Source organism: Mixophyes fleayi, chromosome 7 (genome assembly GCF_038048845.1).
Source record: "Mixophyes fleayi isolate aMixFle1 chromosome 7, aMixFle1.hap1, whole genome shotgun sequence".
In the NCBI taxonomy this organism is placed as follows: domain Eukaryota; kingdom Metazoa; phylum Chordata; class Amphibia; order Anura; family Limnodynastidae; genus Mixophyes; species Mixophyes fleayi.
In genome coordinates this window covers 119157259-119172546 of record NC_134408.1, presented here as the reverse complement: position 1 = coordinate 119172546, position 15288 = coordinate 119157259, and the positions used below count along the sequence as shown (strand labels likewise).

Genomic DNA, 15288 nt, shown 5'->3' with positions numbered 1-15288 from the left:
ATTAAACTGGGACTAATGCAATAATTTTGCGTTAGACAAAGATGGCGATTGCTTCAAATACATTTGTAGATCGTTGCCCGGACTAAGTATAAATAAACTAAAAGCGGGCCCTCAAAATTGTAAACTTATCAAGGATTCTAATTTCACAAAACATTATGAATGATGTTGAAGCTTCTGCCTAGTGCAATTATGTCTGAATTGTCAAGAACGTCTTTGGTAACCACAAAGCAGACAATTGTGAATAAATGGCAGAAAACATACTGCATCAAAGACATGGGAATAGTGTTTCAGGGCAGATATGTTAGTTCTATGTTTCTGACCTACATGTTATAAAAACCCCAGGGAGATTGTTTTGTGTGAGAAGGAGCATCCCTAAGAGAGTGTTCAGTTTTAGGAAAAAGCTGGTAAGGGGTTCCTGAGGTGTAAATGGAGAGAGAAGGACGGGCTTCATTTACAAAGCTCAGTCCAGGTCTTCTGTTCTGTCAGTTTGAAAGAACATTGGTTAATGGTTACACCTGTTAGAGGTTCCTGCTCTGCCTGGGGGAAGGGACTGCAGAGTCTCTAAAAGAGAAAGCCTGATATTGATTGTGAGTGACTCTATGGGGGTATTCAATTGTCCGCGGGTTCGAGCGCGGAAAAACTAATACCGTTAATACGGTAATCTCTCGCTGGATTTCAGCTCGCAGCTCCCTGAGCTATGAGCTGAAATCCAGCGAATAAATTACCGTATTAACGTTTTTTCCGCACACGATTACCGTTATTACGGCAATCCCGCCGACAATTGAATATGCCCCTATGTACTGAAACCCCTTATGCTTTTGATTAGTTTTGATAGTCAGGAATGATATATGTTTTAGTTAGTTCCAGACTGGCAAGGTGTTTATTTAGATGGTTTATTTATTTGTTTCTGTTTCCGGTTGAGGCCAGTTGTACCAAAACCTTGGACTTGTGTGGCTTCTCTGCAGCTGTACACTCCCATCTACCCCAGGAAATGGCACCCGTTCCCCTAACCCAATTACAATACTCACAAACTTTAAAACTTTGGGTACTAATACGAGCATAAAGGTACACTTTTTCCATGGCCACTTACACAGATTTCTGGATAATCTTGGTGATTTTAGTGAGGAACAAGGGAGAGGTTTCATCAAGATATAAAGGTGATGGAGGAAAGGTATCAAGGCAGACAAGACAGACACATGATAGCTGACTATTACTGGATCCTCCAACGTGATTGTCCTCATAACCCATATAAAAGAAAATTGTACAAACAGTGTTTACTATGCATTAATTGTAATTATCAGAATCAGCTTACTATGTTTATCTGTTATTATACTGAATAAAATGCCATTATGTATTTCATGTGTTCACTTTTGTATGATCTCAATGCGATTTGTAAGTAGGCTCTGGTTGACTGTTACATTTTTTACTTTTTTTATGTTGTTCAATGGGGTACCATTTATCTCAACAATTAGAGCCAATCTAGCAAAACTTATGTCATATTTGGAATCATTGCCACAAATTTATCCAAAAATCACTTCATTATAAAATGAGTGTTGACCAGTGTTATCAGTGAACTGAACCTGAATTTGAGGCCCAGACAAGATAGTAACCGATATTTGTGTACGTGAAAATTAAGTTAAACGGATTCACATTTAATTTTGTAAGACGAATATTTCAATCTTCAAGTGTGTCCCAAAATAAAGTATTATTGAGATATATATATATATATATATATATATAAACTTTTTTTTCCCAAAGCTATTGATGTGAAAAGGATTATTACACCAAATGTAATTAGCAAAATTCATTATGGCCAACCGCATTATGGAATATTCCCCAGGAGTGTAAGAGAAAATGAAGATATCATCCAGGTAGATAAGGACTGGTCATCGTCATCATCATCACCATTTATTTATATAGCGCCACTAATTACGCAGCGCTGTACAGAGAACTCACTCACATCAGTCCCTGCCCCTTTGGGGCTTACAATCTAGATTCCTTAACACACACACACAGACAGACAGACAGACTAGGGTCAATTTGGCAGCAGCCAATTAACCAACTAGTATGTTTTTGGAGTTTTGGAGGAAACCAGAGCACCCGGAGGAAACCCACGCAAACACGGGGAGAACATACAAACTCCACACAGATAAGGCCATCATCAGAATTGAACTCATGACCCCAGTGCTGTAAGGCGAAGTGTCTCCAATAGGTCCATAAAGAGGGAATTGACATATACTTGGAAATAGCTGAGGCAGTGGACAGGTCGGGACAGTGTGACCTGGTATTTATAGTAGACATCCTTTGTGTTGAAAGCTGTTTTCTATTCATCCCTCTCCCAATCATGGATCACGTTATAGGCCTCTTGCAGGTTCAGCTTGGTGATGACCGTGGCCTGAAGGAGCCTGTATCAAAGAGTTCAGAGATCAGTGGGAAAAGGGACAGATTCTTGACAGAGATTTAGTTAAATCACAAATAGCTTGCCCCAAGTTCTCTTGGCTCAGACAGCAGCTATTTCCTCCAGTCACATTCTCTGTGAGGTTCTTGTGTCCCATTTCTGGGTTTTTTTTACCCTCTAATAGATCACTGGGTTGTGCTTGTAGAACCTGGGATAATCCAGAATGATTGGGCTCTTCGGGTTGTGAATGGCGCTGAATGAGATCAGCTCCCAGAGACCGGAATCCATACAGATCACCACCTGGATAGTCTGTTGGGTTACCTATGCTGGTATTGTAGGTCATTAATCCACAGCTTCTACAGAACTTGCTAGTCAGAAATAACATATGTTTAGTATAAATATATGAAATTCTCCATGACTCCAAAAGCCAAGTAGGCCTCTCTGTCTACAAATCAGTCCCCCCCCTTCCCAGGAAACAGTGATGGACAGCTTGATGTGCAGAAAGAAATATGAAAGAATTGCCCCAAAGCTCACCAAAGCTTTGCCTCCTGTTCTGGTGAACAAAACTATTTCCGACAGCTCAGATCTTTCCAATTCTGGAATCCTATCTGAAAGGTGGCAAGTAGCCACCCTTCATTCCATCCAGTCAATAATGAGAGTCTGGAAATCAGTGACTTGCTGATTAGGTTCAATGTGGCCAAAAGCTGCTTTTCGTTGCCAGTCCAGACAGGTCTGACCAGTCAGCATGGACAAGATATATCCTACTTTGATCGGTTACTTGGGAAAAGATGCTGCTTGTAGTTCAAACTGCAGCGCCGCCATTTGTTGCTCCTGGACAAAAATCTGCCGTCAGGTGATTGAGTTGGCTAACTAAGAACTCATAGGGCTAGATTTACTAAGCTGCGGGTTTGAAAAAGTGGGGATGTTGCCTATAGCAACCAATCAGATTCTAGCTTTCATTTATTTAGTACCTTCTACAAAAATGACAACTAGAATCTGATAGGTTGCTATGGGCAACATCCCCACTTTTTCAAACCCGCAGCTTAGTAAATCTAGCCCATAGTAGGGCATCAGTCACAAGGACAGGCTGCTTCAGGACACCAAACTCCACTTTGTGTATCTCTGAGCAGAGTTGTAATACATTGCAGCGCAGCTCTACCCCAGCGTTGTCCATGTTGAGGCACAAGCAAAGTATCACGTACTGGTTTCTCCCAGGAGAGAACCACTTGACTGGAGTAACTATCAGAGACAGATCACGACTGGCCAAGCTGCTTATTTCCAAGAGGATAGGCCATGAGGAACAAAACTGAAGTCAATGGGTTTGAGAAGGTAGAATCATGAGGGATGAATCAATGTCAATGGGTTGGAGAATGTAGGATTGTGAGGACAAAGCTGAAGTCGATAATTAGGCAACAAAACAAGACTCTCTGAAGCACCAGCAGAGAAATGAAATTAGTAACATAGTAACATAGTAACATAGTTGATGAGGTTGAAAAAAGACACCAGTCCATCAAGTTCAACCTATTTTGGATCTCCTGCGATCCTGCACTTATATTTGAAATTAATCCAGAGTAGGCAACCGCCCATCTGTTTCAATTTTGAAAATCCCCCCAGACTCAATATTGCAATCCAATTTTACCCTATATCCACTACTATCCTTTATTTTAAATTAACGGTCGTATCCCTGGATACACCTTCCCGCTAAAAATTTGTCTAACCCTTTCTTAAACATATCTATTAAATCTGCCATCACAACCTTCCCTGGCAATGAATTCCATATCTTGACTGCCCTTACTGTAAAGAACCCCTTCCTTTGCTGGTTGTGAAATTTCCTCTCCTCTAATCGTAGGGGATGACCACGTGTCCTGTGTATGGTCCTTGGGGTAAAAAGTTCCCATGAAAGCTCTCTGTATTGACCCCTAATGTATTTGTACATAGTAATCATATCTCCCCTTAGACGCCTCTTTTCTAAAGTAAACATGCCTAAACTGGCTAACCTTTCCTCATAACTTAATGACTCCATACCCTTTATCAACTGTCACTTCTCCTTCAAGAAATATATATATTTTTTTTAAATCTTTATAAACACTTTTAACAATTAACAAATTAAATTAACAAATTCAAAAGCTACTTGCATACAGGTGAGGTTCCAATTCACATGACCTTTAGCAAAGTGTTGATTGCATTAAGTGAAAAAGAATGTGCAGTTTTCAGTGTTGACAGTGCACTGCCAGATGTTGTCTGTAGCTGATATTTCAGGTGGTCCTCACAATGAGTTGATAAAATATATCTATGTATGCAGGGGCGGATTGGGAATTTAAAGTGGGCCTGAAAAAAGTCTTAAAGTGGCCTCATGTGGGTGGTGCCAAATAAATGGTAGGCGGGGCCCAGTATGTGTGTGTACCCTCTGTGTCTGTCCCTGTATGTGTGTGCGCTCACTGTGTCTGTGCACCCACTGTATGTACCCGAGTATGTGTGTTCTGTTCTTGTCGCTTTCCCTACCTGTGACTGCTGGTGTCTTTAGCTCAGTTGCTGCTTGTCTGGATCCTGGAATGTTGAGAGTCCTATCTGGAAAAAAAATGGTTACATTAAATTAAGAAAATTAAGAAAACTCCAACGAGCCCCGGCGCTAAATCAGCCCCATTAAATTAATAATATTCCTATTTAATAAATTAACCAATTTCCCTACCTCCAAACAGGCTCAGTAATAATAGCATTTACGTTTAATAAGTATAACCATTTTCCAAATCTATCCCTGCCATTAAATTATTTGTATTCAAATTTAATAAATAGCCCTCCTCCCCAAACTCAACCCCACATTTAATAGCCCCAAACTAGCATTGAATTAAAAGTCCTGCCTCCTCATCTTAAATTAACAGGCCCACTATCAAACTAAATTGCCCCACCATCACCCATTAGTCACCACCTACCTCACACCCCCATTTCATTGCCCTAAGCCCCCCCCTGCCCTCACTCCCAGTTCATTGCCATAAGCCCTCTGCCCTCAACTCCATTAGAGTGACATAAGCTCCTCTGCCCACACACACTATACTGACATAAGCCCCCCTGCCCATACACACTATACTGACATAAGCCCTCCTGCCCATACACACTATACTGACATAAGCCCCCCTGCCCATACACACTATACTGACATAAGCCCCCCTGCCCACACACACTATACTGACATAAACCCCACTGTCCACACACACTACACTGACATAAGCCCTACTGCCCTCACCCCCATTACACTGACATAAGCCCCCCTGCACACACACACACACACACACACTACATTAACACACACTATATTGACATAAGGTCCCCTGTCCTCACCCCCATTACATTGCCATAACACTGACACACGGTACATTGACATAAAACACCCTAACACTTACACTTACCTTATTTGAGCCGCACTTCCTACATTGTACACACTGGACGACACCTGTCACATGGTGCGCGTCCCATGTGACCTTTGCTTTTGACTGGATAGGACAAGGACGAGGCCACGCATAGGGGGGCGGGGTTTAACATAAGTTCCGCAGCCACAATGATGATCCCCCGCTGGCACCCCTGATCCAGGAGGCCTCCGCTGTCCCCCTGTGCCCCCCCCTCTGCAATCAGTCCCCATGTTAGGCTGGTGACGCTGGTCCTGATTGTCGGCCGATGCCCAATTATAAAAAAAAAAAAAACCCAGACTAAAAAAATATGTAATGAAGAAAAAAAAACCATCAAGTAGCCTACGGTCGGCCACATTAAGCCCCCGGCCTACCGGGAAAATTCCCTGTAAGGCCAATGGCCAATCCGCCCCTGTATGTATGAACCTTTATTGTAGCAAATAATGTATTGGAAAGTTTAACATTTTTTCTTATTATTCATATTTTTGGTACAATCAAATTCCTGAATGAATAATCCCATTCACAGTGGAGTAATTTTCACATTATTAAAAACATCTGTATTTGTATTGGGGGAAAAGATGAAAAAAATCTGTAATGTTAAATTCTGGATACCTTTATTCAAATATATAGATGGGTTAAATGTATTATATATATTGATTGGAGAAATTTTTAAACCTGTTGGTAAAAGTTTTACTTCAACTACTGTTATGGTTGTATCAGTTATATTAAAAATGTACCAAATCCTTATCTATTTCATTCACCTATAGTTTCCTTGGTGGGAGGTCTTACTTCCTCATATACACCACTTTTTAATTGTAGGTGGTATATTTACTAAAATGAGAGTTTGAAAAAGTGGAGATGTTGCCTATAGCAACCAATCAGATTTTAGCTTTCATTTATTTAGTGCATTCTACAAAATGACAGCTAGAATCTGATTGCCCACTATAGGCAACATCTCCACTTTTTCAAAACCGCAGTTTAGTAAATATACTCCTTGGTTTCTTTCGGCATATGATAACATATGGGTCTAGTGATATTTCATCATTCTTTATTATTGTCTTATCTAAAAAAAGAGAAGGTGAAGATGGAATCTTTAATGGTTATATTCACCAAAGAGTTAGTCTACTGCTACCTGTATTGTCACCAATCAGAAAATCATAATCAAATTTTAGTCTATGAAATGCAATGAATGTTTCACACCTATTCAGGAATACAGACATATACTACAATGCCAATATCTTATTAGATCATTTGTAAGCACAAACCAGTGCCTTAGTAAAGGACTTATAAAAGAAAACAGGTCAGATGACATTCAACAGGTTGTCACCACACTACAAATGAAATGCATCACACCTCTCTAATGATCTCTCCTTGTCTAGCAGGGGAAAAAGCTGCAAACCCAATCCTGTACTCAGAAAGCCTGGCGCGTGGCAACAGCACTTTCCTTAATAAAATGTGATCAGGCAAGATCCATTAAATGGTGGACGCTTCTTTGACAGCTGCTGTATAGGACAGTGCCGCTGTGGTGGGCACTAAGTTAGCGCGCGGGGGGGGGGGGGGGAGTTTCTGGAGACTCAGAAACCCCCCCTGCGTGCGCCACTGATAAAAGTGACACAAACAGGAGTAGACGTTGCATATTAAAAAGACAACGCACTAAAACTAAAATAACATCCTGATAGCCATATAAAAAACAAAAAAATGTAATCTCAAAGTTGCACATGAGAGAGCAACAGTAACACTAGAATTGCCCAAAACACACAGAAGCTTGATGTCAGTACAGAAATAAAGCAATGTACTGGATACGCACCTCTTGCATACATTGACATGATGTCATTTAACACTCACTCCATGTAGGTAAAATGCACCCCTAGCTTTACACTGCAGTGTGTTTACAAGTAAAGTATAATGGGCTATTCATGACCCATGCATCAAATCCACTCACTTGAAATAAATAACCAAAATAGCTGCCGACATGTATCAAAACCTGAAAGCAAAGAATAACATGCCCCTTAAAATTTGCATATTTTTACTACTGATAATATTAGGCTCATATTTAATATTGATTATTATCTGCAATGTTTACATCCTCTGTTTATGAGTCTGATTGTAATTTTCTTTTTAATAATAACTAACAAAAATACAGCAATTATTGTACACTTAACTTCCTACCTTTTCTGCCTCCCTCCCCTCTTCCCCCTCCCCTGAATCTGCCTCCGTTCCCCCTTCTCTCCCTCTCACCCCGTGTCTCTCTGTCTGTCTACCCCTCCCCTTAGATTGTACGCTCCCTTGAGCAGGGCCATCTCTCCTCCTGTTTCCTGCACCTTTTACTCTGCTCTCCAGCTACCTTTCCCCCCACCCCTCTGGGGGTCTCCCCGTCATCCGCGCCCTTCCTCTTGGGCTCCGGTGCCTGCCGGTCTTCCCTCCCCCCTCTCTCTAGCTGTGCTCTGAGCTTACTGAGTTACTGTGCTTATTGTTTACTGTATTTTGCCGTCCCACCTTGTACTGTACTTGTTTGTCCCTGTACGGCGCTACGGACACTGAGTGGCGCCTTATAAATAAAAATTAATAATAATAATAATAATAATAAATTCAAACACAAAGAAGCAGAAATTGACATTATATATATATATACATATATATATATATATATATATATATATATATATACACACACACATATATATATATATATATATATATATATATATATATATATGATATATATACATATATATACATATATATATGTATATATATCATACCTGCCTACTCTCCCGGAATTCCCGGGAGGCTCCCGAAGTTCGTAAAGTCCTCACGGACTTACGGAAGAGTAGGCAAAATTTTGCGAAATTCACGTCAGTGAATGGAGGGGGTGTGGCTTAATTGTGCCATTAAGCTCCACCCCCTCTATTCAATTTCGCCTTTTTATAGTGGGAGTCGGGGCTATGGTGACACGAAATGTCACCACGCCCTCCTCCTACCCCATGTCACTTCTTAAAAGTGGGCATGTATGATATATATACATATATATATATATATATATATATATATATACATATATATATGTCTCCCGAAGTCTGTGTTTGTCAAAGTAGTAGTTACAATTTAATATACCTATTTTTACTATATATCTCACGTTTCAAATCCTGTATCCCAAATGATGATCTTGTCACTGCCAAGTGCATTTATAAACCTATTTCCACATATTTTTATAATACAATATCATTATAAATATAAATTCTAGGAAAGTTAATTGACCATTCTAGTGGTAATAACTGGAAAAGTTCAAGAAAAAACAGATCTCATAGTGATAATAAGTATTGGGGTGGCATGCTGGCACCAGTGTTACAGTATGCAGCATGTGGCATAATGTTTTTATTGCTGCTTCACCGTGCTGTGGTCATGGGTTTAATTCTGACCAGGGCAACATCTGTGTGGAGTTTATAAGTTCTCCACGTGTCTGAGTTTCCTCCAGGTGCTCCAGTTCTCTCCCACAGTCCAAAAAACGGAGTTGGTTAATTTGCTTCTGACATAACTAAATATTGTGTGTACTTTGGTGGTAGGGAATACGTATTGCAAAGCTCCACTGGGGCATGGACTGATGGTGAATGATTACAAATTCTGTAAAGCGATACATACATAACATGTAAGCACTTTTTAAATAAATATAAAATAAATCCATGTTTTCACAAAACACTGTTCTTACTGTTCTGAAATCCCCAAAAATACATATATTATATTCCTAAATGATTAATCTGGCAGAAATTCATACGTTTATGCTAAATCCATATTTTCTTTAAGTGCTATTATCATATATTATTGTCTGAATTATTACTCTTTTACATTGTTTGAGAATACACACTCATTCATCCCTGCACCATCATTGCTGCATAATTCATGTACTGCATTCATTCAATGTTAAGGTATGCTTAAGAGTTTAGATGATTGTAAAACATGCAAGACAGATCTACATGTCATTATTTAATGTGTACCTGAGTAATCAGATGTTACCAATGAAAATGAACTTGTAAAGCAATATCCTGTCTGATGAAATTGTGCAGCAGCCTTCAGTCCTTGCTGTGATAAAATGAAGAGGACATAAACTAGGAGGTACAAACACCAATAGGTAGGTTCAGAGAGAGACTCCTCCCCTTATTTGTTACTATACTGCTATTGTATGCTGTGTCACATTATCTCTCAACCTTAAATGTTCCTAAAAACATCCCAATCTTACTAGTTATACTATATAGTACTTTTTATATTTACTGTATATTCTCCAAGCCTTTTTTTATTTATTATGCACTATCCAAAGCTACCTAAAAAGTGATAAAGAACATGACTAGCTCTGTAGTTTATTTAACAGTCAAACAACCAGTTCTGCTTTTTATACTTTGTCCTTTGTTTTTCTCACAGAAAATGTTAAACCAAGTTAAACATTAACTAGTTCTTTCAATACAACAAACTTTATCAGTTAATTCTTTGATTTATACAACAGAGCCAAAATATACAGCACATCCCAGGGAGTCACATTGTGCAAAGGAATATTGTCTATAACATACCTCTAACATGTTAATGTTTCAAATTAGAAAGTTAAAACTAATGAGAACCAAAATTAGGAAGAAATGGTATATTGCATGCAGCATACATATCTTATATAGCAAGTGTTGAAAGTAAACACACATGCATACACACACACTACACTAGTGTACACTCTATCCTATATATTCAAAAATTGAATCTCTTTTTACCAGTGATGGGCAACAGGTAGCCTTCACCTGTAGCCCCCAGGTTATTCCTGTTTTATTGTCATATTTGTTTGTTATAGCTTGTAACACTTGTTTCAAATGCCTGCCGATGTGTTATTATAGATAGGTATCACTTTCTTTTATTAAATCTATTGTTTTAACTTGTTACAAAGACTAAGGGTAAGACAGCTCTTGTGAAGGTTAGACGGCCACCCATGAACCCCCTAACTCTGTCAGGTTGCCTATCATTGCTTTAAACCATACTTGCCTACTTTCAGTAGGCGACGTCTGGGAGAGGGGCGTGGCTAAAAGATAGGAGGGGCGGAGTGTCTTGAATCGCGTCATTTTGGCGCCACCCCCATGAGTAAAATGATGTTTTTTCATGGGGGCGGGGCCAAAATGACTCGATTCACCGAGAATCACATCATTTTGCCAAGGGAATTTCGGGAATGCGGGAGAAATGCCAGCTGTCCCAGGAGTCGGGGAGACCGACCCGAATTTTGGGAGTCTCCCAGACATTCAGGGAGAGTTGGCAAGTATGCTTTAAACGATTTAATAAAAAACAAAACAAACCTAAAATGTACATTATAAACTAACCTTTACTCACTTATGCTGAGTTAGGAGCGAAGCAAAAAAAAAGGAGCAAATTTGCACGTTGGCAAAACCATGTTGCATTGTAGGGGGGAGATAAAATAAAAACATGGGGACAGACTTATAGTTGGATTAGGCCATGTCCTATATCAACTTCAAATTTCAGTGTAAAAATAAAGCTATCATGTATTTGTGTGTACAAGAAAAAACAACCAGTATTTATCTTATGTGCAAAATAATAAACTCATTTGCACCCCTTGCATTGTAACATCGTTTGTCCAGGAGCAAACTTACTCTCTTGTTTTTTCATAATATTAGTTTTTGTGCAAACTCTTCCCCCCTGTGTATGTGCTAAGTACATTACACATTTTGCATTATTATCAACTAAATGGCTTCCCCTCCACTGAACCTCTGGTTATGAAAAATATCCTAATTCCTTTGTATAATGTTTTGAGATTTTATTTTCCATTTTAAACTGGTGCAAGAACAGTTATTTTCAACTTTTAAAAATATGTTTATAAACAGGCCTTTGTGTGCTTTACCTGTTGGTTTATGTAGTTGTGGATTAAAACCAATAAACCAGAGGTTTGCAAAATACCTCTGCTATAAAATAACATCCTACGTTTAGCACCTGTTGTTTACCCCGTACCTCTACATTTGTCTATAAATGAAGCAATCACTTTCAATAGTTAACCTGCTCCATGTATGTCTCTCTAACAAACATACATTCTGGCATGGGAAAAATATTAACAGCGTGACATATTAGTTTACAAATGTGGGCTGGAACTGGCGGTAACCGCAATTTATTTTATTCAAACAAAGGTTAACGTAGGAGTGAACTGGTCTTATTAAGTTTAATGATCAAAGCAGCAGCAATGCTGTGAATGGAAAACAAGTCTGTTTCACAGTGCCAGCGTGACATGAAAGTCTCAATACAGAAATGCTGATGTATAAATAGTGCAAATCTGCATATTTCTTAGGTGGGTATCAGAATGTATAGAGCAGGGGTGTCCAACCTTTTAGCTTCCCTGGGCCACATTGGAAGACGACGAGTTGGTTTGGGCCGCACATAAGATACAATAACCATAGCTGATCATCCAAAAAACCATAGAAAACATAGTTAACATATATATATGGGAAAAAAAGTGATATATATATATATATATATATATATATCACTTTTTTTTCAAATCCCCCTATACTTACCTTTTAATCGCCCTGTTCAAAAAATCCTCTCTAGTTATTAGTTATTATAATATAATGACTTTTTGTATTGTTTCGATGCAATATCAATAAAGTGCATTTAAGCCAGGCATTGTATATCAGGGTGCCCTGACCAGGCCTGCAGTACCTGACATATACATCACTGTGACCCCAAATTGTGACCTGTTTTGCTAATTACACCACTATGTTAGTTAAGGGATAACAACTTATAATGGGCCAAAAAGAATAATATATAATGCCCCATTAGTATTACAAGTAGAAGTATGTAGCAGGGAGATAAGGTCCATGATGCTCCAGGATCAGCTGACCCTTAACTTACCTTTTAATCGGCTTGTTCTCCTGTCCTCTTCTCTTCTTTTCTCCAATTCTGTCCTGCTGATTGTTCTTCTCGCGCGGGTGACTCCTCTGTGCTGCGCTCCGCAATGGATGTTGGGCGTGATGACATCACGCCCGACATTCACTGCGAGCACCGCACGGAGGAGGAGACAAGGGAGGGAACCGGAGTACCAGCTGATGTGACTGCGTGACCGCAAGGTAAGTATTTTCTTTTCTTTTTTTTTGCAGGATTTTTTTTTCTCATTAACAGTGCTGCCCCCTTGCCACAACCAAAACTCCTTCTGGGCCACATTTACAGGCGTGCTGGGCCGCATGCGGCCCGCGGGCCGTGGGTTGGACAACCCTGGTATAGAGCAAAGGTCTCAAACATGGGGTCCCAGAACAATGACACACAGCACACACAGGTATGCTCAGTGAGATCACAGATCCTTAGGATCCGAGACCCCGCATACAAGTAAATGCTGAACAGCTGTGTTGTACTCTACGCCACCGTGTGCGATCCAAGTCTTATATATGTGGTCAGCCTGCCGCAAAAACAGCGCCTGCTTTTCAGTACGCTAATGAAATTAGGACTTAAGATCTCTATATTGTTAGAAAAGACCTTTGCTAAACACATATGAGAGCTGTATGCTTGTGTAAGTCTTGCCCTGTACCAAATTCTGTTAAAACAATGTTTTATATTGTGGTATATGTATTATTTGTATTTGCTTGTTTTGCGCAGAAACCTGGAATTTGGGATGTGTTTGGACTGTGGTTCCAAAATTTTATTCCAAAAGTATGTTCCACAATAGGTTCCTTCTCCTCCCTGGCAAGCCAACTGTTTTCACATCATGACAATCCCAGCACCAGAGGCTTACTTACATTTCATGACAAGCAGGAAATTTTTTGTGCTAAATGGGCTTTCCTCAACTATTGTACATGGTATAATAAACCAATATACAATACCTCCTAATGTCCCGATTTAGGCGGGACAGACCAGAATTAAAGACTCTCTCCCACCATCCCACCCGCGGACAGCTTTGTCCCATGGTGAGGAGGTATGTCCCATTCACGGTCACTGGGTGCTGTATGCACCTGCCACTGGTGCGTCTGGTATTAAAACTGTGCTTTAAAGGTGGCTGGTGGCGGGACAACTACCAGAATCATTGAATATGCCACTGGCGGCCATGCCTTCATAGTACATCGTTACAACCTCTTCTCAAGAAGCGGTGGTGCGCAGACATTGGGCCTGAGTCATTAAGGAGAGCAAAAGGAGTAACTGGGCAAAACCATGTTACATTGGTCGGGGAGGTAAATTTAAAATGTGGGAACAGATTTATATTTGGGGTAGGCAATGTCCTAGATCAACTTTAAATTTCAGTGTAAAAATAACGCTATCAAGTATTTGTCTGCTACATAACAAAACAGCCAGTATGTAACTTATGTGCAAAATAATAAATTAATTTGCACCTCTTGCATTATAACATGGTTTGTGCCAGAGAACATTTACTCCTTGTTTTTGCCTTCCTTTCCTTAATGACTCAGGCCCATTGTCATGATTCCCCAACTTCAAAAGTTGTGAGGTATGACATACAATGGTACAGTATAAACAGATGTAGAATGGCACAGTATCACAGCATATGATAAACATCAATGTTTATCATTTATTTTTATGGAACAATAATGATACTAGTGATAATCATCATTATCATTTTAGACAAGTAATGATATGGGACACTTATCATAGGCAAACCAAGGGGGGGTTTTCAAGTGTCTGGAAACCCCCTCCCAGCATGGGGCACTGTATGCTTGCCCCGTGTATATTATTGGGATAGGAATTGCCTGTGTATATGATGTTGATAGGAAGAGTTGGAGAGCAGCCAAGCACTGTCTAAAAATATAGTCACGCCCCCATGCATGCTGGTCACGCCTACTGACGGCATAGAGTGGAAACCCCCCTCTACAAATCCTGCATTTGCCCCTGCTTATTTAATTGTAAGCAATATGACAATGGTGTGCAGAGGTGTCAACAGATGATCCACTAAATAGCATCAAAAGGAATATTATACCTGTCTACAGTTTGCTAATAATCATCATCATCAGTTATTTATATAGCGCCACTAATTCTGCAGCGCTGCACAGAGAACTCACTCACATCAGTCCATGCCCCATTCCCTAACATACACATACACACACACACAGACAGACAGAGAGACCAGGGTCAATTTTGATAGCAGCCAATTAACCTACCAATATGTTTTGGAGTAATCCTCCACTACATTACATTAACAGTTTTTGGAACATATTGCTATTTGTGAAAGTTGCAAAACAAAATTTGTTTTCTATTGTAATTGCACTTTTCCTCAGTTTCTGTGTTACTGAAACAGTATGAATATAAATACTCTCACAATGTAGCTCATTTCAAGGAATACCTTTATAAGTCACATAAAGTAATGTACAATGTATGAAATGCACTGCAAAGCTTATCACTTGCATGTTAATGGCTAATGTGTTTGACAGGTTGAACTTTAACCCCACAATGCTGTGATTTAATTCATTGCCAAAATATTTTTTTATGTTTGTTTCCTTAAGAGAGGTTTCTCTGTTTATTTGT

General features: G+C 39.6%; 1 protein-coding gene across 4 annotated transcripts in view; it reads right to left on the bottom strand.

Moving 5' to 3' along the window:
• Positions 1-15288, bottom strand: part of ZNF385B (zinc finger protein 385B) — a 433027-nt gene that overhangs the window by 140843 nt on the left and 276896 nt on the right. Inside the window, exon 1 of one of the 4 annotated variants that reach the window (XM_075180558.1) lies at positions 4901-4963. The exons of the other annotated variants lie outside the window; for them this stretch is intronic. The gene's annotated coding sequence lies outside the window, so the exon portion shown is untranslated. Of the gene's footprint in view, positions 1-4900; positions 4964-15288 lie in introns of those variants that run through there. 4 annotated transcript variants of the gene reach the window in all.